Genomic DNA, 23,757 nt, shown 5'->3' with positions numbered 1-23,757 from the left:
AGTGGAAGCAGGTGTGGAGATGGGTGTGGCAGTCAGGTGATTGAAAAAGGGAGGGAAAGTCAGAGAACATCTGGTGGATGAAAGTGAAATGGCAATGGAAGGAAGGACCCGGGGAATAGGGAGGGACAGAGGAACAAACTGCGACACGATGGGCCTCATGCAGCAACATTCTCTTACATTTTGCTCTCTTCATTTTCTGTTAAGAGAAAAAATAAGAGAAGTCAACTCCAGATACACCAAACCTTCTTAATCATCCAAATCTGCTTTTGACATATACAATCTATTAGTGAAAAACTTAACAGAAGTTTTGAAAAATAATTATATACATACATAAATATAAATAGCTAGTGACTCCAGCTGTCAGACCATTGCAGTTGACTGCAAAGTACAATATCTTCCTCTAAAATATAGTCAGAGTATAAAAAATAAAGATGCAAAAAATGGAAATACTCGTGTAAAGTACCAGTATCTCAAACCTGTACTAACTGGAAGTACCCTACTGAAGATAATGCATTTAGTTACATTTCACCACTGGTAATACCTCTCAGCTTAATGGACGGTTAGGAGTGGATTTTCACATTAGGCAGCAAGGTTACATCGTTTAATGGGACGCTTTGAATTAACGGCCTTATCAGATCAGATGGAGGCGCGGAGATCAATAAAACAATCTCTGTGTCTAATCAAACTCTAATCTTTGTCACAAGTTATGTGAGTTATCTCCTGGTTATGAGATATCCGCTCTAATACACTTGCTTTCAACTTTATCATCTACGTGCATCGCATATTTTGAAAAGGAACTTGGTGAGACCTTGCATGTGCAATTTATCAGCCCTATCTGTCCCGATGCTGAGAGAGAGAGGGAGAGAGAGAGAGAGAGAGAGAGAGAGAGAGAGGGAGAGGTATAAAGAGAAAGATTGGATCTCGTTTTTTTTTCTGACGATCTGCCACTACAAAGGCAATATCTCTCCTCCGTCCTCAGATTGCTATCTCTCATGGGACAGAAAGAGAATACTGTAGAGACATAAGACACTTATCAAGCTGTGGAGGACGTCTAATGAAGCAGCGTGCAATAAAGATTATTCCGGCTGACAACACGCTCGTGAAATACATTAAACATAAATTTGCCCATTAAATAAGGGAATCGTCAATGTAAACCTCATTACCCCCAATCTAAGCGTGGCTTTGATTGGGTTGAAACAAATATACCGTACACGTGAAAGGCTACTTTAGCAATTACCATCTAACTCACCAGTTGAGTTAGAACAAGGGTGATATATCTGCTGTATATGATTTGGAGGAGCAACAAAATCCACTTCACAAGATCAAACAAACCTACATGTGAAAATCATTTGAATAAACTCCTTGGAGAGCGCAGAGTAAACACTACCTACAGGAATAGATTCTTTTCATGTTGAAGAACAAGGCGCATACCGCAGTGTTTACATCTCGCGTGCGTTCGGCGCATGAGAAACCTATTCATACAGAGATGGTTAATTTGTTCCTGTTTGTACACTGCACCTTGTTTGCTTGAGGCAAATGTCAAGAATTCATACAGGCCTGGAAATTAATAGTTAATGACTGTAATTTATTCGCTATTCTTCTATTGCCATGGGAAAGTATAGGGATGTTTAATAGAATGCACAAATTAAATAAATTGACCGACGACTTATGAGAAACGGGGAGAAATGAAAGTGCGAGTCGATTGTTTCTGTATAATTGCATGGCACGATGTCTGTCAGTCCGTCCACCACTTAGGACTGGACTGAATTATATCAACAAGTATTGGGTGCATTTTGTCAAGACAGTCAATGTCCCCAGAGGATGAATCCAATTGACTTTGGTGATCAGCTGACTTTTCCTCTAGTGCCACAATGATGTTTACACTTTTTGTTTTTTGTGAAATGTCTTAACAATTCTCGTAGGAATTTGCAGTGAAGTTTGGTAAAGACATTCAGGGTCCCCAGAGGGTGAATCCTAATGGATATGGTGATCACTGACCTTCAAAATAGCACCACCAACAAGTCAAAGTGGTCACTGAGAAATATCTTTACATCTACTAGATCAACGTTTAATGCTTCATCTGATATCGTACGAAAAGTTCTTCCTCATTATTCTTTTGTTTTCCTACGAATGTCCAGCAAAACATGTCAATTTCTACTTGTTATATGCATATAGTCTTTTCAAAAAAGACTTCCGTTTTCACAGGAAAAATCTTGGTTAGGTTTAGGCAATAAAAAATACTTAGTTAGGTTTAGGAAAAGATTGTCTTGTAAGGTTTAGGCAACAAAACTATTTCAATTTAGGCAGAAAAACTACTTGGGTATAGTAAAAGATTAACTTGGGTAGGTTTTGGCAACAAAACTCCTTAGTTAGGTTTAGGAAAATATCGTGGTTTGGGTTAAAATAACTCGTGGTACAAACACCAGTCTCCTGGGCAAAAGTCCAGTGTATTTTGACCCGCCCATCCATCCCGATCCTCTTCCCTATGCGGCGTTTGTCACTCTTTATACTTCCTGGATTACATATGAATTGATTTTGCGGCATGTATACAAATTAGAGTGCATTATTTATCATACAGTAGGTATAGCTATGAAATGGTATATGAGAACAACCCGACTAGATGGATTGGCACAAAATGTTGTACAGACATTCACGGTTCCCAGGTGATGAATCCTGATAACTCTATACCCTGACTTTCACATTTGTGGGTTTGAGTGAAGTATCTCAACGACTATTGAATGTATTGCTATGGAATATGGTACAGACATTCATGTCCCCCTCAGGACGAATTGTAATAACTTTGGTGATTTTGTCCAATACTTTGATTTATGACTAAAATCCTGCAAAACTAATGATATCCCCATCAGCCTCAGTTGTACTTTGCATTTAATGCTAATTAGCATGTTAGCATGCTAACACCCTAAACTAACATGGTTAACACATTATACCTGCTAAACTTCAACATGTCAGTATTGTCATTGTGAGCATGTTAGCATTTAGGCCAGAGCACAGCTGTGCCGATCAAAGTTGCGAGCATGACTGTAGACTCTTGTTTCCACACTGTTGCTTCTGTCTTTCTCTTTCTTATGCAAGTATAATTATGTTTAACGGTATGCACAAATCATCATTCACAATTTGACTAAACACTTAAGAAAAAACGGGCTGAAATGAAAGTGTGTGCACAAGTGAGACCGTTTCTATGTAATTGTGTTATTTTACATTACTTTCTCGTGCTGCATGTGAAACCAATACTGTAAATGTGTCGCTCATTGTGTGTTGTTTGTGTATTCTATTTGCAGTGTGACTCAATATTAGCTGCCAGCAGAGTGCCTATTGGGTGCGTGTGGATCCAGTTTTACCCACCAAAGGATCCCTCTCCTCTTCTTCCCTTATTTGCAGTGAAATTTTAAAAGAAAATGAGACGTTTTCCACCAACTGTGGCTCCTTCTTCGCTTTCAGCGTCTTCTCCCCATCGCTCTCATTCATCCTGTGTGCCGGAGAGGTCCACGAGACTCATTAACGCCCGCCTCTGTGTTTCATGCCGTGCTCCCCCAAAGGCATTACTAGCACCATTAGCCCAGGCAGCAGTGAGATTTCAAACTGCCTGGGCAGACGGATGCCTTCCAAACCAAAGTGTGCTCCTTTCTTTAATTAGCATTTTTCAAACATCAATATATTTTCCTCTGGCCTCCCAGGACCAAAACTCTGCCGAATTAATTATTAACAGCCTTGCTGTCTTCCACTTTCATTTTCTCCCACCTCCTCCTTCTTCCTTTGAAAGCAGTCATGGTTTCCAAGTTTCTGCCTCTAGTTGGATGTGAATGCTGGGTGGACATTCAGCGACTGCTCTCTCCCTCAGGTATGCTTTAATAGCACACATTTTGTGGCAGAAAATGATCAATTTGGGTCCAAATCAAGAATGCAAGCTGCATTACTTTCCATGAATGCTGGTTGTGCATGAGGCTTTGATGCCCACAGGCCAGTTTTATAATTATGTTTACATTTCCTTCTTTAATGTATAGTCTTCTGTCAGATTTTGGCAGTCATTTTTGCCGTTTCCTAAGTAAGGCAGGGACAGAATCACCTGCTGAAAATGGGATGACTCCTCTTCAGAATTCCCCCAGGTGGAGAACGGAGGGTAATATCCTTTTCTATCTGACATAATAAGGAAGAAATTGTGAGGCCACAGACTTGAAAGGGCAGGGGATTGGTTTGGAGGCACAATATGGTTGAAGAGATAAAGTTAAAAAGGAGCGAGATAACCCTTTTTCCTCTTTTGGCCGCGGCTAGCCTCTGTGACAGAGCAAGGTGGGAATAACCACGGCCCATCAGGACTCTCCATGGTAACCACTTCATTCAGCTCCAACACAGTGTCTCCATATTGAACCCAACAAATGCACACGTCAACTAAAGGTACCAATGACAGGTCATCTGCTGGGCATCTACTATATATTGCTACATATGATTGTCTTTGTTTATTATGAAATAAATACTTCACAATCAATGGTTCTGTTGTAGATATTTGGGGATATTTGATGGTGTTAACCCTTTTATGTTCTGCTCGACTATTTGGTAGAGGACACTTTGAGTCACTAAATGTGTTGAACTTAACTCAACCTGATAGAGCCATTATGCTAAAAAAATCCACTACATATTGCTTTGTCTTCAAATAGCATACCTTTACAATCCGCCTCCTTACAGGAAGTTAGCAACAAAAAAGTCACTCTAGACTCTGTTTGGTCTCATTTTCATCTCATTTTTTTGACATATCATAGTTTCAGAGGCCTTACTGAACACAATTATGTACCTTGGTACTAAAATAAAAAGTCTAATAAGGGGAAAATCATTTCCTAAAAATGCTCTACCAAACAGTTCAGTTGTCCTTTAATGATAAAGGTAGAAAAGCTAATGATGTAATTAATATTTACTATTTTCTACTAAATAAAACAACTTTTGATTATTCATTGTTGTTAATATAGTACATTTAATGTTATTTCATTATATATATATGCAGAGATAATTTAATAAGTAGGATTTTTTTACTGTCTAAAAACATGCGCTACAAAACGGTTGAATTGTCCTGTACGGGTAAAAGTAGTGATTATAAGATAATAAATGTACTATTTTTATGAAATAATAAATGTATCAACATTCACTATTGTTAATATCATATGTTATTATCATAAATGTAATGTTATTTTATTATATATTTGATGAAAAATATATATCAGTGTTATTTTTCACCATTTCTGAGATGTTTTGAAAGTAGCCTAATGTAAATATGATTAATATCTAGAATAAATACATGGAAATAATACTAGTACTGGTAATACTACTAATTACATGGTAAAAAATTGACATATGTTGGTATAATAACCTGTTACTGCATAATAACAGTACATGGTTTGTATTTTTTGCATTATCTCAACTGTTTGGTAGAGGCCTATATTTAAAAAGAACTGTGGAGTCTGTTAAGAAAACATTGATTGTTGTTATAATTGCTCCATAGGACATAAAAAATGCAAAGAGAAAAATGTTTTCATTGCTTTTTCCTTAGTGAGGACATTAAAGGGTTAATATGTTTTTGGGTGATTCAGAGAACTGTTGATGATAATGACGTTGGTTAAACCCTTAGAGCTAAATTGGGGAAGAAACCTGATGGAAATATTTGCAGTAAAGAATAGGGCTGAACGTAGACAATGTGACGACACTTCAAGTTGTTTTGAGCCAATTTCAGTCAAAACTTTCCTTCTAAAACATCCATGCAATCTTAAGAAAACCATACACTTGCAACAAAGAAACTCACTTAAGGGAAACTGAATGAAATGAGAGATAATTGGTTGAGAAATTAAAGAAATATGCTCTCTAAGTGCTTCTGCTTTGTTGTCTGTCAACTTATGAAAGGCCATGGCCAAAACATCAACTTTCAACAACCAAATAGAGCTACAGTAAATCTTTCTACAAAGCAAAGACACCTTTTCTTCTCCTAAAACAAGCTGGCCGACCGTCAATATCTTCATCGATCCAAAACAAAATGTCACCACAGATGCCATAATGCTCAAGTAACACACAGAGATGAAAGTCTCTGATTGTTAACACATAGCCTGGTACTCAGTGAACGATTAACTACAGGAAAGTTACCAATTAGGCAATTAGTGTTTTAATAAAACTGTTGCCATTTTCTATTTGATCTAATGTGATACAAACAGCACTCAGCTGCTTCCAAGGATCTCCTAGATTGGCACATATGCATTTGCACACAACTACACACACACAACACTAACAATCAATGCACAGACTGTAGAGAGAGAAAACTGTGTTAAAAGAAAAAATGAAAAAGAAAAAATGATTTTGAGAGGGAGGAAGGTGAAGAGTCACTCAAGCAGTAACAGCAACCTGAAGTGGCGAAAGTGCACAGAGGGGAAATACCAGTGAAAGTGACTTTGTTAAGCAGCTAAGCGTTTATGTGGAGGAGCTAATCTAGGAGACCCTGTGAGGGACGGAGAACTGCTGGTATTACGCTAGATCAAATATAAAATGACAGCAGTTTTATGAAAGAAAGAAAGTGTTAAACAAATGATCATATGAAAGTGGCAGTTTCTCCTCTTAAAGGCATACAACTGAAAGAAACTGTCCTCCCCCAAAAAACAACCCGACAGGTCGTTTCGTTACAATCCATATTTACGTTTATTGTTAGGCGCTGACCTCTAGTGGCCGGGAGCAAAGGAAGTCATGTGACGTAGTATAAAGAATGACAAAGTCCACATAGGGAGGTGGTTGGGGTGGATGGATGGGTCAAGCAAACACAGGATGTCACCCGTGTGAAATGTCAAAGTTGAGTTATTTTAACTTACGTATGTAAGTTAACTAGGGCTGTGAAAGTTAACGTGATAACGTGTTAACGCAAAGTCATTTTAACGGCACTTATTTCTTTAACTAGAGGTAAGATACTGGCATGATATGAAACTAAAAAAAAAATCGAAGGAATCCATTGGTACCAACCATGTCATACTAGCTTGTCGCAAAGATTTGAGAGCTGCAAAAACTCTTGTGAGACTTGCTGCCCAACGACCTATCCTAACCTTAACTATTCAAGGTCAATGCTAAACCTTAACTATTTGAGGTAAATGCCAAAACTTAACTATTCAAGGTCAATGCCAAAACTTAACTATTCGAGATCCATCCCTGACCTTAACTATTCAAGGTCAAAGGCTAACCTTAACTATTCAAGGTCAATACCTGACCTTAACTATTCAAGGTCAAAGCCTAACCATAGTTATTCAAGGTGAATGCCTAACCTTAACTATTCAAGATCAATATCTGACCTTAACTATTTGAGGTCAATGTCTAACCTTAACTATTTGAGATTAATGCCTAACCTTAACTATTCAAGATTAATGCCTAACTTTAACTATTCAAGGTCAATGCCTAACCTTAACCATCTCGCGAGAGTTTCCCCAATTTGCTGCTTCCTTTGTAGACACGACCTAGGGGCTTTGTAAAGAGAGAAATCACTATAACCCTGATGATGTCATAGTGATGTCACCAGGGTTATCTTCGCATGGGCCTTGGAGGCAAATTTATAATTGAACGGTTGCCCTACAAACTGGAGGTGTTGAATTTGAAAGACAAGGGTGCTGACCAGGCAGGGAGGAGTTTAATCAAAGAAGCTATCAAGTTGCATTATGGGAAATTGAGGAATCAGGAGGCCAGACTCATACTCGGGAATTAACTCAGGATATCTCGTCCATCCGTCTCTCCCAAGTCCCTAAACGTTATGGAAGTGAAATATTAAATCACTGGAAGACTCCTTTAAACTCCATCATGTACACCATCTGCTGATGAAGATCATGTGATATGATCAAAATCTCCAGAACAGCTAATGAAAGGACCTACAGTGGTGAGACTCTCAACCGCTGTTTGCAAGGTCGAGACTGAAACTTAAACCATAATTAGAATTCTGCATAAACTTTGATTATAATAGTCTTTTTCTTACCGCCTCCTCACATTGATAAATAAATAAATAAATGCTCCTTTTCTCTGTCCGTTGAGGTTTAATTGCACCATGAGGTTGTTTTTCCTTCCAGAGAGCAGCTCTGCCTCTATGAAATGTTTGTATAATTAAGACTCCAATCTGTCAGCTTTCTCCAGTCCCATATGTTTGAATTGAGGCAGCCTCATCCTGCAGTGCTGGTCTGGTCTCCTCGATTTGATCCAGATTATTGTTACGTCCCCGGGGGCAAGCTGTTGCTTTGAACCGACGCAGGTCGTGCAAAGTTGCCCAAACACACCCACAAAGATATAAAGTTGTAATTGGATCACTGTCTAAACATTGAATGCAACAGACTCCTTATGAAAATGAATGTGATACAGGGCAGAGTAACCTCCACAACAACAGACAATATCCCTTTTCTTCAGCAGGTGGTGAGACAGATGCTAAAGAAGCACAAGAGCTGACAAACAAAGAGGAAACAGGAGAGATATCTATGCAAATTTATTTCATCAAAGCCTTTTCTCACATGTGATGCTGAGATCTTTACTATCAAGCTAATCGTATTCTATCCGCCCGTAACCTGTAAGAACACAAAAGTGTTTGTTTTGCTTTGAGCATCAAATTTAACCTCTTTGATATGTCAATGTTTTCAATTAGGAATCGGTTCTGACGTCCCCTGAGCGTCCTTAATTTCTATTGTTCATTTATGCTTAGAGCACACACACACACACACACACACACACACCCTCTCTCCAATTTACACACATTCTGCCTTTTAGATTATTTTGAGTGATAATATCCTATTTGAAGCAGTTAGAGCTCTTTTATGCTCAAAGACACAGACATGGGCTAAAGGGCAAACTGGTTTTATCGCTTGTTTTGATGTGCTGCCTGCAGGCTACGGAAGATTTAAAATGCAGACATAAAAACAAATCAAACACATAACGTAGATTGGTATGTATTTTTATGTATGCATTTGATGTGGCAGGATTAAATGAAAAACATACGTTACAGGACAATTAGCTTTCTGACCTTAATAACCCCCTGGAAGGAACTAAGTTTAGTTTTTGAAACGCAGGTTTAGTTCCTTAGTTCTTCAAAAGGTTCTTGGTACCATGGGAAAGTTCCTGTGGTGGCAGCCTGGTCTCCTAGAAAATATTAAATATATCATAATAATTGCGTTTTATGGGAAATGTATTTTCTCCTGGATTATGTTTGTCTTTGACAAATACTTTTCTAATCATAGTCCGTGGAAGTCCGCATAGAGAGGATATCAGGGTGGATGGGTGGGTCAAATAAACACAAGACTTTGACCCAGGAGACCGCTGTTCGTGTCCCGTGTGAAACCAAATGTCATTGGCTTATTTTTATTTATGTCTGTAACTTAAATAACATAACATATATACCTATTTTTGAGTCAAACCATGATACTTCTACAAGGGCTGTCAATCGATTGAAATAGTTAATTGTGATTAATTGTAAACTAATCACACATTTTTTTATGTGTTCAAAATGTATCTTAAAGGGAGATTTGTCAAGTATTTAATATCAACATCTTATCAACATGAGTGGGCAAATAGGCTTGCTTTATGCAAATGTATGGATGTATTTATTATTGGAAATCAGTTAACAACACCAAACAATGACAAATATTGTCCAAAAACCCTCACAGGTACTGCATTTAGCGTAAAAAAGATAAGCTCAAATCATAACATGGCAAACTGCAGCCCAACAGGCAACAACAGCTGTCAGTGTGTCAGTGTGCTGACTTGACTATGACTTGTCCCAAACTGCATGTGATTATCATAAAGTGGGCATGTCTATAAAGGGGAGACTCGTGGGTACCCATAGAACCCATTTACATTCACATATCTTGAGGTCAGAGGTCAAGGGACCCCTTTGAAAATGTCCATGCCAGTTTTTACTCGCCAAAATTTGGGTTAAGTTTGGAGCTTTATTTAGCCTCTTTTGTGACAAGCTAGTATGACAATTTCTTTCTAATTAATTTCTTAGGTTTTTCTAGTTTCATATGATGTCAGAATCTTTACCCTAGCTTTAAAACTGAGCCCGCTACAACCTAAAAACCCAAAGTTGCGTTAAGGCGTTAAAACAAATTTGCTTTAATATTGCATTAACTTTGACAGTCTTAGTGTTTAATAAACATAACCAAGGTAGTTTTGCCTTTTTGTTTTGTTTTGGTTCAATTTACAATGTTAGATACATGTTTAAAACTGCTACCGCAATCTGGGAAAAAACATGTTTCCCTTGAAAGGTAATTGAGAATGCAATTTAGTTGTATGGGAACATAATTTTGTAGGAGCTAGGATGGCTGATGGAAAAGCCCATAATGAAAAACAGTTCATTCAATTATTAAAGAAAAAAACAAAAATACATATTTTTCATTATATATATGTTTTTCATTTAAAAATTAACACATTACATTGCGTATATAAAAAGGAAATACAAGCAACAGTGTTTATTGTATTTTACTTTATTTCTGTGTTTGATTTGTTTTTATTGGGGCATGTTGAATCTTCCATAGCAGTGAGTCTCGAATGCAAAAGGATGTGTTATTCTCTAACCTGCATATTTTTTCCTTGAGAATAAGACAATCTTGGATCCCTGCCTGCCTGGCTGAGGAACAGAAGCTCACAAACAAAGCGACTTTTTTGTATATAATTTTGCTCAATTTCGCCCGACAGAACCGCCCGGATACATTTTTGAAAAGCTAGTTTGAATAAATTTAACTGTAAAAATGTTTCATACTGTAAGTTCTTCGATCAGCTGTGACTTGACGTATTAGCATATGTATTGGATGGGAATATTCTTGGAGAGAATGCGGCTTTGTGCGGACTCTCATGCCTTCAGCCTCAAAGCTGAGCGGAGCTTTGTCATTCAAATCATCCCAAGGGAGCAAAATGTGAAATACTAAAAAAGTGGGAAAGTGGGAAAGTGGGCTAATTTACATTGAGTTAAAAGTGACCTTTAGTGAAACAGTAGCCTGCATGGAGCATAAGTGTTGCTGCTTATCTCCATGAAACAGTATCTTCTTTGTGGTTTGTTAATGCCTCAATGTAAAGTACTCCAAGCAAGTTATATTTGACCGAATCTCATTGTTTATCTTCCCCCGAGTGTTTTCTGGCATGATTTGATTTAATCTCAAAGCGACACAAATGATTGTTTTGGATCCCTCTATTCTTTCTATCAGCAAATATAAACATCCTGACCAAATGGGAGTGTTTTGATTTGATGTCCGTGAAAATAAGATGATACAGAGACATTTGTGATAGGGTTTCCATCATCTCCCTGCACACACAACCATCTGTAAATCCATCGTGTGCTTTTTTTTCACAGGTGCGCTGGCAGTCACGTGACTCATTTTGCCATTTGCCTTGGATTGGGTAGCCATCTGTGAATGTGATGAGCTTTTTTCTGCCGTGCTCCTCATATGAACCAGGGTGAGAGTTGTTTACAATGCAGCCCCGTATCCTTTTATTTTTCTCTTTGCCTCTCTGCCTGTTTTTTTTTTCAGTTTGTGTTTGATTTCTCATCTGATAGGAAAACACCCACGCCTCACACACTGGTGTTTTAGTGTGAAAACCCCTCTGTGAATCAATACGATAAGCAATATTTCCTTTTGAACTCATCAAAATCATGTTTAATTTCCCACATACATGCATATTCAGTGTGACTTAATGAGCATTACAAGTCAAAGGTATGGCAACATTTGAGAGGCAGGCAGGTCTGGGACTAGGCTACATATTAACGTCAGGATGAATTGAAAAGCCACCATCAACAACCCATATCTGTCTTCCAAAAACAGAGCTCAAGGCCTGTCCATGAACTATTAATAGTCTCAATGAAAATATAGTGACTAGTGAGTGATGAAGCTACCCTGTCTATTAAAAATGATGTTTATATATTACAGCTTATACCTGCTGTGCGGAGCTGGGAATGAAGACCGGAGTTGATAAGCACACAGCGTTAACAAGCTAGCATATAATCAATCCATGCACTCTGACCCCATGACACACATTGAATGAAGCCGCCTCATTTTAATAATGAGGCAGAAATGCATAAAGAAATCTAAAAAGAAATGTATAGAGAAAAGAATACAGAAATAAATAAGTTTGGGGAAATAAATAGGGTGGAAAATGCAAAGAGAAAATCATGCATAAATAAATAAATACATACAATTTAATAATTAATAAATAAATTTAAATTAAATACAAACTAAATGTGAAAATAAATAAATACAATTAAAAGTTTATAAAATAAATAAATACAATTTAAAAAAATAAAAATTTAAATGGTTAATAAAAAGGAAATGTTGTGACCCTGCTACACGCCCATCCACAACCCTAACCTCTACACCCTTTCTTTCTGCCTCACTTAAGGGCACAGCACTTCCTGCATTAGCACTGACTGTTGTCATTAGACATACATTGTCAGGTATGGAATTGTCCAATATGGATGTAATGAACGTATGTGATTGACACATATTGTGGATACATTCATTATAAACATTTTGCAACTTTGCAGAGAACTTCATTAAAGTATTTTGTCATTATGTTAATAAAAAAGCTCCAAGAAATAGTGCCGGAAGTGTTGTGACGTAGTTTAAAGAGCGAAAAGACATACACCGGGTGGGTCCAACAAACAAGGCTTTCATCAAGCAGACCGCTGTTCATTTGTGTCACATGTTCACAACGTTCAGTGTCATTTTCACTGTATAACGTAGTAGTTTTAAGCCCAACCATGTAGTGCTTTCCTAAACCTAAATATAGTGGTTTTGTTGCCTAATCCTACAGTGACGCCACGGGGTGTGACAAAGCGGCGGTATGTGACGAGCTGGGATGGGAACGTGTTGTCAGCTTCCATATCAACTGAAAATGACATCGGCAGGATACATAGATCAATCACTGCTGATTGGTTATAATGGTCGTAACAAAACAAAATAATCCTCCTCCTAAAAATAAATTGGCTAACATGATGAACATGATGTCAGACTGAAGGAATTAAATCAAATCAAATGGCCATTCGGTCTGATTATCAAGTTAGGTTACACAATGTCATACTGCATGTTTGGTCCCCTCAGCTTTAACAAACACTCTATATGAGCAAGGGGGAACATAACCAGCCTGCAGACCTGATATTGTTCTGGGAGAATGGGACAGTGACTGTAGTTGTACAGTATGCAAAAATCAATACAGCAGTTTGGTTGTAAGTGACAGGGGTTGATAGTTATTTCTCATATTCTGTGAGACATGGCCGTTTCTTACAATCTATTCAAAATGTGTACCATCAGTGCATGCAGTAGACGAGGCATTATCTCGCCGTCCATGTGTTGCAGCAAACAATAACAGGAAAGTGAATGATGAAACCATCTTTCAGAATCCAAAGGACGTGTAAAACCTCCCGGAGCTAAACAACTTTCAAAAAGGATATTTAAAAAGTTGCTGATAATTGATATAACATATTTAATGTTTACTGTGGTTTTCCTTGACAAGTGGAACTTGAAGACACATTGTGTACAGTTTGTTAGAGTGGGTGATAAATAAGATGGTTTGGCCGATCCTGATCGACTTTACTGTCTTTCAGAGGCTGTAGCATGTTCAGTTTTGGAGCTACTGAAGGTTCTGACATCATATGAAACTAGAACATGGTACCAACGATTTCATGCTAGCTTGTTGGCAAGGAGGCTAAATAACGCTCCAAAGTTGGGCTACATTTTGGCGAGGAAAAACTGCCATGGACATGACCTCTGACCTCAAGATATGTGAATGAAAATGGATTCTATGGGTACCCACAAGTCTCCCCTTTACAGACATGCCCACTTTATGATAATCACATGCAGTTTGGGGCAAAAACCATGCAGTTTTATGCGGTATAAATGTGATATTTTCTCCTATTCTATATACTTAGGTCCCTAAACAGTCTTGGAATTACATAAATTGGGTCTCACTGTAAAGCTGAGACTTTTGTGGATCAAATGAGCCCAACTGGATTCATGCGTGATGATGTTAGTCCCCATAGTAGCCATTTCATTGTATTGAGACAATTTTTTGAAATTTGACGTCACTGTATAAAATGACCTGTGGTGACCTCTAGGATAATCACAGCCTCATGAAACTTTACAGCCACAAACTAGTGACCTAGAGCATTCAGAGGATGGATAGTTTTCCTAGCTAGATTGACAATAAGGGGGTTTCTCAGCAGTTTCCAGAACAGAAGTGCTCGCCATCCAATCGCCAAAAATGCAATTCTTGCAGAAATCTCCAAAAGTCAAACATTTTTGTTACAGAATCACAGCATGGCTTTTTCTATGGTGTTCCTCAAGGCCTTGGTGTCTTAATGTGGTATTTTGGAGAGATTATTGATCATTTTTATCAATTCTCGAGTGGTGAAAAATGGTTAAATTTAGCACCAAATCTGTGTATCAACCCAAAAATTGCTGCAACAACTTATGAAACATAATAGAGCATGTGAATGGTCATCATATATTTCCTTTATAATGTTCTAAACCCTTATACCCTTTCATACTTTATTTTAATTAATTAATTCATGTTCATTTCTGATATATGACTAAAACAACTTGACACACAGTGCTGAGCTGCGTCTCAAATTAATCTCCAGGTTCCCAGCTGTCAGATGATGTACACCACTTCTATGTGACATCTACTGTTGACCTGCTATCTCCACCTAAAGACCCGCTGTACCCCCCTAAAAAAAGACAAAAACGGGTCTATTGTAGGTCTCAAAGGGTTAAAGTTAATTTCAGCCGTTTGTTAAAAGCCGAGGATATAACCAAAGTCTACACTGCATCTAAATAAACATACTAAACAATTGAGGCTTGGACCAGAATGTATGGGTGACTTACAAGGTAGAGAGTTTAAAAACGTCAGAGTTTGACAGTATGAAATTTCGTTTGACAGTTTTGAGGGAGTTTGATAGAATGAGCACAGCAAACGGCTGAGGGGGTAGGGGGAGAGGGGTCGTCGTCAAAGTTTAAGCTCGCGATGTAAACAAAGTTGCTCTTCAAGAAGCTGCCTCTTGAATTTTCCCACAGACGCGTGTCCTCAGATAATGCCTGCAGTCGCTGCATCAGTACCAGGGAAAATTTATGCAGAGAAATCAAAGTTGTTATTCAAACGCAAGCAAATTCTTCTTTCTCGACTGAACCGAGCTTTGATGCCGGCTCGAATTGGACAAACATGACAGTGAAAAGTAATTGATTATTTCCCGGGTTTTTACAAGAGCGTCGCTCCTCGCTGAGAGTGAAAATGTGACTTTGCCTCTTTATCTCCCCTTATTTCACCATTCTGTCGATGTGCTTTGAAAGATGCTGGCTGTGAAGGTAATCTGTACGTGTAGGCTGCAGCTTGCAGCCAGACAAGGTGTTCCCTTTGATATGCCGTGGATGAGGAACTTTAGGCTCACAGGCATTTTCTTCAGCACAGAAAGAACATGACATAATGCCGACAAAAGACACAGCGCTCATTTTGTTTGAGGGCAGTTTTCTATTTCAATAATTATTAGACAGCGCACTGTGAATCTGGTCACATCCAACAACAGTTAAAACAACCGCCTATATGGCCCTGTTAGGTTTAGGCAAAAAATAGTACTCGGTTAGGCTTAGGAAAAGATTGTGGTTTGGGTTAAAATAAGTATATTTCTGACATAAAATATGTATGTTTGTTACGTATCTTACGTATGTGGTGTTACTTAATAAAACAGAGAAAATCAGGTGGGCCTGTCCCGTCCAAGACCAAACATCTACTTATAAGATTCTGAAAGGCATATGTTAACCAAAATAGGCCCTTACAGCTATACTTGCCTGAATGCACCACAGTTTAATCCTATAAGCCTTATACATCATCATCAGAGGTAATGTTACAGGCACCTGACATGTATATTTATCTTCTTTCCTCACTCTTGTTCAGATTTGTTGACCTTGTTTTTAGCTGCATTTCTATTTCCATCGTACATTGAGAGCAAATTAACCAGAGTCAAATTCCTGGTAGCCTCTATGTGTGTAGGTCTACTCATACCTAGACAATCAAGCTGATTTTGATCCAACAAGACAAACATAAATAGCATAGCATAGAATAGCATAACATAGCCTGGCACGGTGGCCACATATTCACACACACAGTTTAATCAAGCGTATGGATAGATCACCTGCATTAACGTTAAATACAATTGTATATACAAGCTGGTTGAAAGTCCTGTGTTTGTTTGACCCATCCAACAACCCCTCCACCCGCCAGAAAGCCTCATTTTTAAATATTAATTTTGTTTGTAAAAACGAGGTAAGAGAAAAACAAAACGGATTCACGAAACACGTGAAGACCAGGGATTTCCTATCCACGTGCAAACATTTGTGAATCAGGGTTGTTTTTAAATTGGATGGACATTCCAGGCAATCAGTCAGGAAACGTCCAAATTACCCTGTTTAAGTGCAATTCTTAGTGCCGTGTGCAAGCCATCTTACCTGAGCAAACGAGGGCAATAATAAGAAGAAGTCCTAATAATAAAATGCTGGAGGGATTAAATGGCCCAGCTGGCCTGGGACCGCATAGGGATCCCCCAGGGCAACGCCAGAGAAAGAAGCTGGGGAAAAAGGTCGTACTGCTCTGTTATCACCATGACCTGCATGTGAAAATAGAAGGAGGGTGTAACCAAAAACATCTGTTGGGTGTCAGGTGTGATATAAGGGGTCATGGGGGGCAGGACACTGGGACATAATTATAAACCTTTTGTCACAGCTGGTGGTATAGGATAGGAGCCAAATGCAAACAACTAGGCAGACGGATACAGGTCAGGGTTTTAATGAGAAAATGAGAGGTACATCAAAACCAGGAAGACAATGTGAACAGGCTGACTCATCCAAAAGGTTTAAGCAAAGAATCATTTAGTCAGTGGATCTGGCAGAAGGTAACACAGGCAGGTAGGTAGGGACAGATTTCAGGGTAAAGGGTTCAGGTAAGAGGGTACAGGTTCAGCTACAGGGGTCACACGTCTTTGACAGCAATGGTATAAAGCAACATTGCAACTTACCGGCTGGTATATATACAGCAGGGCTGATGAGGGCAAGTGGAAACAGGTGATCATGTGGGCGGGTGGAAGGTCAGATGATGATGCAAAAGAGCTTCCTGCAGGACTGATTAGGGAAAGTGGAAACAGTTGAGCAGGCGAATCAGAAGGCTCGTTCGAGATGTGCCAGGCCTGCCCGGAATCAATCAAGGAGCTGATTGGATCTTAGTTTTGTCAACAAACACCACATTTCGTTGAGACTTGGGATATTCATATCATATCGCGGCAGACTTGGGATATTAGCAAATATCGTATCGTTGTCCAAAGAATCGATATAATATCGTATTGTGATGAAAACTCTGATTTACACCCCTAATGGTGACTATAACACAATATTACATCCCTGGTTCGAGTCTGATTGGGGATCTGTGTTTTCATTCAAATGTAGTGCAGATTTTAACCAAATTTCCAGAAAACTTTTCCACCAGCAAGTGTAAGTATTTTTTTTTGCAATATTTCCACTTTTTCATTTGAATTTCAAACGTTTCCATTTAGTTTTTTTTTAAGCACAAATAAAAGCAGGTGCATGGAAACACACTTCCTCTAATTTCCTGTCATCTCTCCACTGTTTGTAATAAAGGCATAAAAAAAACACCGCAAAAATAGATCATAAGTAAAACTAATTCTGTTAGAATATTTGTATTTGTTAAATCTCAATGACAGTTCAGTTTTATTTTCTGTTTCCTGACTAGAAGGCACCACAAACCACAATACGAATCTGTGCGTATCAGTGTAGAAGTAGTCCGTTCCACACATTTTTTTTCCTTCCTGCAGAAAAGTAAGAAAATATTTGACAAAAGCTTTTATTTTGCTCGTATGCACAATTTCAAATTTGCACAGATGTTTCATGAATGAGGAGTTATTTGTCAACCAGTGTGGTTTAATTCAATCATTGGCTCAAGGAGTGGACTAATATCAATATTCCTACTCTGCTATATTTTCCTGTAGACCTGTACAAGGCTTGACAAAGTCTGTTATGCAGAAATATAAAACTTTAATATCTCAGTGGGGCAATTTTGTTGACTACCTTTTACACAAGGAAGTAAATTGAATGCACCACACAGTACACACTGCTTATTGAAGCTTCATGAACTCAAGTTTGCATATAAAGTCTAAACAAACAGAAGTCTCGTAACTCTGAGACGCCCATTCCGTACATGCATCTGCAGTGTTGACAAAAGTCTCAACTTTCCCTCTCCATTAGCACCATGACATCATCTTCTTAACCACACTGTGTGTTTCATGTGTAGCAGAATACACACTCTACTTAATTAATTGAATAGTGAGGCCGTCCGCTTGCTTTTCAGCCTTTTTATTACAGGCTTCAGTAAATTAATTGGGTGAATCCCTTATTCCCTTTAGTTGGCACTGGCGACAGTCAAAGGGAGATAAAAAAAAAAAATCCTTGGATCTTACAAAACTAAAAGATGTCTGATGCGACAACAGAAGGAGGGATTAAAAAGGTGCAGAATTAGGTCTAATTCTTTTCATTTTATCGCTAGTCGTACATCTTCCTCATTTGGATTCGTTTGATGAAAAGGCCTTTTTATTGGGCTTATGATCGTTACAAGAGTAAAACAGTTTGTGATGATTTGTTAAGGATTTCTTAAACATAGGGTCAGGTCATGGACTGCTGCTGCTGCTGCTGCTGCTGCTTAACTGAAACAAGAGAAACAACGTATTTGTTTAAGCCTTTGCACTTACAGTTGAAATACCCACCAAATTCGACTGTTATCAGGCAATTAAACAGGCGTTATCAGTCACGATAAACTACATTGATGTAGGTCATTAGGGCCCTGCTACGCCTACTACATTGTAAAACTGAAAGTGAAACTTAAAAAGTGTTCTAACATGAAGAAGAAGAAGAAGAAGAAACCTTTATTTGTCATATACATACAGGTACATACATGAAATTTGACTTCTGCATTTAACCCATCCTAAGTATTTTAGAAGAAGTGGGCTGTTAAGTTGTAAAACTGAATGAAACTTCACGTTTTGAACACAAACAAAAAGGCTTCTTTAGGTTTAGGGAACAAAACTACAATGTCTTTAGGTTTAGACTACAACTTGTTATGGTTTAGGCAATAACTTCTTAAGGTTTATTCAATAAAACTACAACTTCTTTGGGTTTAGGGAACAAGACTACAACTTCATTAGGTTTAGGTAACAAAACTACAACTTTTTTAGGTTTAGGCAACAAGACTACAACTTCTTTGAGTTTAGGCAACAAAACTACAACTTCTTTAGGTTTAGGCAACAAAACTACAACTTATTTGGGTTTAGGCAACAAAACTACAACTTCTTTAGGTCTAGGCAACACAACTACAACTTCTTTAGGTTTAGGCAAAATAACACTTAGTTAAGGGAAAAATGTGTTTTGGGTTAAAATAACTATGAACACAAAGACAACTACACATTGTTGGTTTCACACGGGATGCGAACTCTGGTCTTCTGGGTGAAAATCTCTACCCTATATGGAGTTTCAAGCTGTCTATACTACAGAGCCTGATTTCCGCTTCTGCTCCTGTCATAATTACTACAGTCCTCAAAGGTCACTGTCATTTTCTTTTATACCTTCTTTCGGTGATCTACCATGTGAATAGATGATGAAACTTACCAGTGGGTGTAGAAGGCCCCTTTTGACCCACATCTTTGGGGCTTATAGTGACTGATAATGCTTATTTAATAGCCTGATGACAGTCTAATCGGCTGAAATACCAGTACATACTCAGCCCCCCTCTGATAGCTTCTCAACAGCGCCACTGAAGCAGTTAGGAGTACAGACTGTTACACAAGGGCACCTTGACAGCAGGTGTTGAGGGAGCGAGGGAAAAAAAAAAAGTCTGAGGAGAGTAAATTTCTCACTTGGGTTCCTGTTTGAGTAATGGCATCTTTTCTTTTAAAACAAACCCTAGAATTAGAGGCGCCGACTGGCCGCTGCCCGGTAAAATATATTGTGCGATCAGCAAGGCTTAATGTTCTCCAAAGGACAGAGATCAACCTGCAATATTTCAGCCAGCTTATACAGGCAGGGACACCATATCAAGCGTCTGATCAGAGGATTCAATAATGGCTTCATCTGAGCCCCTCGGAATGAAACGCTGGAAATGGAGAGAAAATGGAGCCCTTTAAACTTTGAGGGCGCACGTGACCTGGAAGATTCCTCTCTGAAAGGCCAAGAGAATGACAGCTATGAACTAACACACAGGCCTGACAGCGATTTAGCCTCACCTAATTCCAGCACTCAAGCTTAAATCTCTTGTCTCTCAATTGCTTCTGATATTTTATATTCAGATGCTGCTTACAAGAGAGAGAGAGAGAGGAAGAGAAACTGTTTTTGAAGGAAGAACCAACCCCCTGGCAGTTAGACCATCTTTATATTTTCAAATCATTTATCAAGACAGAAAAATTCAACTGAAAGTGTGCCACTTACCAACCCTTACCCAGCGTCCATCTCCTCCTTATCATGTGGCTTGTAATGAATTGCAATAACTTAACCCTTAGCTTTTCCCTTAATGTCATCATCAGGTCAAAACTTTAATTTGTCCAATAATTTGTTTTAACCCGCCAAACTAAGCACATTCCCATCAGCCTCAGCTGTAGCCTACTTTGTGTTTAGTGCTAATTAGCACATGTTAGCATGTTAAAGCGCTGAACTAAGAATGTGAAAAATGTTAAACTGTCTAAACTTCAGCATGTTAGCATTGTTGTTGAGCACATTAGGATGCTGACGTTAACATATGGGTGACCATATTTCCATACCCCCAAACCGGGACCCTTAAACCTCCTCGGCAGACCAAAACTTTTTTCTCCCAAAATAAACCCAAACATAGTTTCTTTGAAAGCAGTAAACACAAAACACAAGGATTGCATTGGTGTAATATAATTATTGATTGTCAGATACTAACAATTAGCTTATAATTTTAATTGTGATGTTTATACAACAAGTAAACAAGATATTTTTGGAGGTGTATTTCTCCTCTTTTCATAGATCCTAACCACCTCCCCAAATCTCCAGCCCCCTCACCAAGCTAACATGTACGGGACCAGTCTATCAACTGAACCCAGATAGACCAAACTGATATCAAACCTCCATCAAACTCTAGCGAGCAAGCCGACCCTAGTGGAAGAGAGCCAGGTGACTGGATGTGAGAGATCAAAGTTCTCGTCAGGCGTGCGCGGAATGGAAGTCGAAGCGGGTAGTTACCGAGACTCAGGATTTGCGTCCATCAAACGTAAGCCTCCGCCGCCTTTGTTCTTCACAGACCTCTGTAAACACAGCCAGCGTGTAGTGTTCCCCATTTGATTCATATCCACAACATATTGTTTCATCTATGATGCCTTTCCCCCGCCTGTGGAACTAAGAGGGCTAAGCTTAAGGAGAGCTTGTCCTGGATAATCAAATCCTTATCTTTAAAGAGGAAAAACGGCAGCGTCTTAAAGGACATGGTGCAAAGGACAAGCAAGGCGGCTTAACTTTTATTTCCCTTGCCTCTACAGTATCTGGCTGAGCTTTTTTTAACGTGTCTTTTTTTTTTGTTTCAGTCCCTTCCAGTTTTCGGTATTACAGATAAGTTCTGTCCATTTTTTCATCTCTCTGATTTGGAGAGTTAGTAGCACCTGACCGAGTGCCAGCATCACAGCGAGGCTTTACTTTCCCTCCTTTTCTCTCTTTTTTTTTTTCACCACCAGCGCGCCTCATTCTTTCTCCCTCGCTCCCTTTTCTCTCAGCAGCCATTCGGTTCCAGCCTGCTGTCCGCATGACAGAGCACGGGAGAGATGATGGAAAAGCACTTCGCCCAGGCCTCCTGTATTTGAAAGGCTTTTCTTGAGTAGAGGGGAGCGGTCTCTCACAAAAAAAACCTCCTTCTGCAGGATAGGAACCGGCAGCGGGATAAGAAGAAGAAATCACAACAGAAGAAAAGCTTCCGAAAACTGAATTTAAAAACACCTTTTCTTGAGGCGATTCTACTCCGCTTCCTTTCAAGGTGCATAAAAAAAGGAGGCCAACAAACTATACACATTAATTCTACTCTGCTAGGCTCGGGGAATTCAAGCCTACTGTGTGGTATGGAGAGTGAAAAAAAAATGAGAACACAGCCTGCCTGACTAAATGATGGTGTTAGGATTATTGGGGACCACCAGTTCAGTGAAGCAGAAAATGGGAATATGCTTCTGAGGGCGCACCAGTTTACTTGAGCAGGAACCGCAGGCTCCCTGAGAGACGGACGGGGCAACCTCAGCAAAACACTCAGCCAAATAGAAGCCGTGCCGTACACCACCGAAGGCTCTAATTGTAACTAATTGGAATTCACCACAAGCGTTAATGCACTTTAGCACCTTATTGGATTTCCGGATTCATAACCGTTTGAAACAGTTTTAAGGGGGCTGAATTCAGCGAGGTTGACAATTAATCACAGTCATTATGGGGCAGTAATGAATTTTTTAGTCCTGGCAATGGCCTCAGTCTTGCATTGCGGCCTGTGTTTGCCTCTGTATTCTTACCGAAAGGACAAATTCTCTTTTCAAGAGTAGGAAGCTATTATCCTTCTTTAAACAGCCAATCGTCCAAACAAATGAGGACACTTTCATTCAGTCCTCCATTCATTCTATTATTCCTTCAAAATTCTTGCATGTCTCATTTATTCTGAAAATTTGTTTTACTGTTATGGTTACAAATAAGAAGGACAATATTTGTTTTCAAGGTGGACAACACATAAAGGTAACTAGAAAAGAAAGAGCATAGTGAAAAATCATTAGGGACTGTGTGAAGGTAGGGAGCGAACTTTGCTTTTTTATTTATTTTTTATTAAAGCAAGGCCTTCTCCAGCATTACTATTTCCTTTGCACTGTCCCCATGACTTGAAAAGAAAAAATAGACCACCTTCTCCACAATATCTTAAAGTAATACAACACTATTGAGTTGGCACAATTCATTTTGCCATTAATAACTAAAAGTGCATGGAGCATTTAAGATAATATTAATAACTTTAGAAAATGGTGTACTCCAATAGAAACCACAATATGTTTATGTAATGATCATTTTCACACAAATACCACAGTAAGAACTGGAATTATCGAAATATTATGTCCTGTTTACCCAATATTAGAGTTTTCAAAGTTAATGCAATAATAACAAATTAACGGAAATTTTATTTTAACGCCACTCATTTCTTTGATGCATTAACATAACTTTCGATTTTTAGATTGTAGAGGGCTCAGTTTTAATGCTAGAGTGAAGATACTGGTAACATATGAAACTATAAAGCCTAAGGAATCCATTGTTATTGCTACCAGCTCATACAAGCTTGTCACGAAGGAGACCAAATAACGCTCCAAACTTACACAAAATTTTGGCGAAGAAAAACTGGCATGGCCATTTTCAAAAGGGGTCCCTTGAGCTCTGACCTCAAGATATGTGAATGAAAATGGGTTCTATGGGTACCCACGAGTCTGCCCTTTCTTACTCAAGAGTTCTTACAGTCACTTTATGTGATACATTTGCATTTTCTATTTTGCTACTTTATTCACTGAAGACCTCCACCCAAAATAGACTCCAAATAGACTCTTTTCAGCAAGAAAGCAAATAAAAAGTCAATAATCCTCACCCTTTTCTGAACTCTCCTTCCTTCTAAGAATTGCACGGTACCTTAGTGTTATACAATAAA

The sequence above is a fragment of the Sebastes fasciatus genome, chromosome 18, assembly GCF_043250625.1.
Source record: "Sebastes fasciatus isolate fSebFas1 chromosome 18, fSebFas1.pri, whole genome shotgun sequence".
Lineage (NCBI taxonomy): Eukaryota > Metazoa > Chordata > Actinopteri > Perciformes > Sebastidae > Sebastes > Sebastes fasciatus.
Note: the sequence above shows the minus strand (reverse complement) of the source record.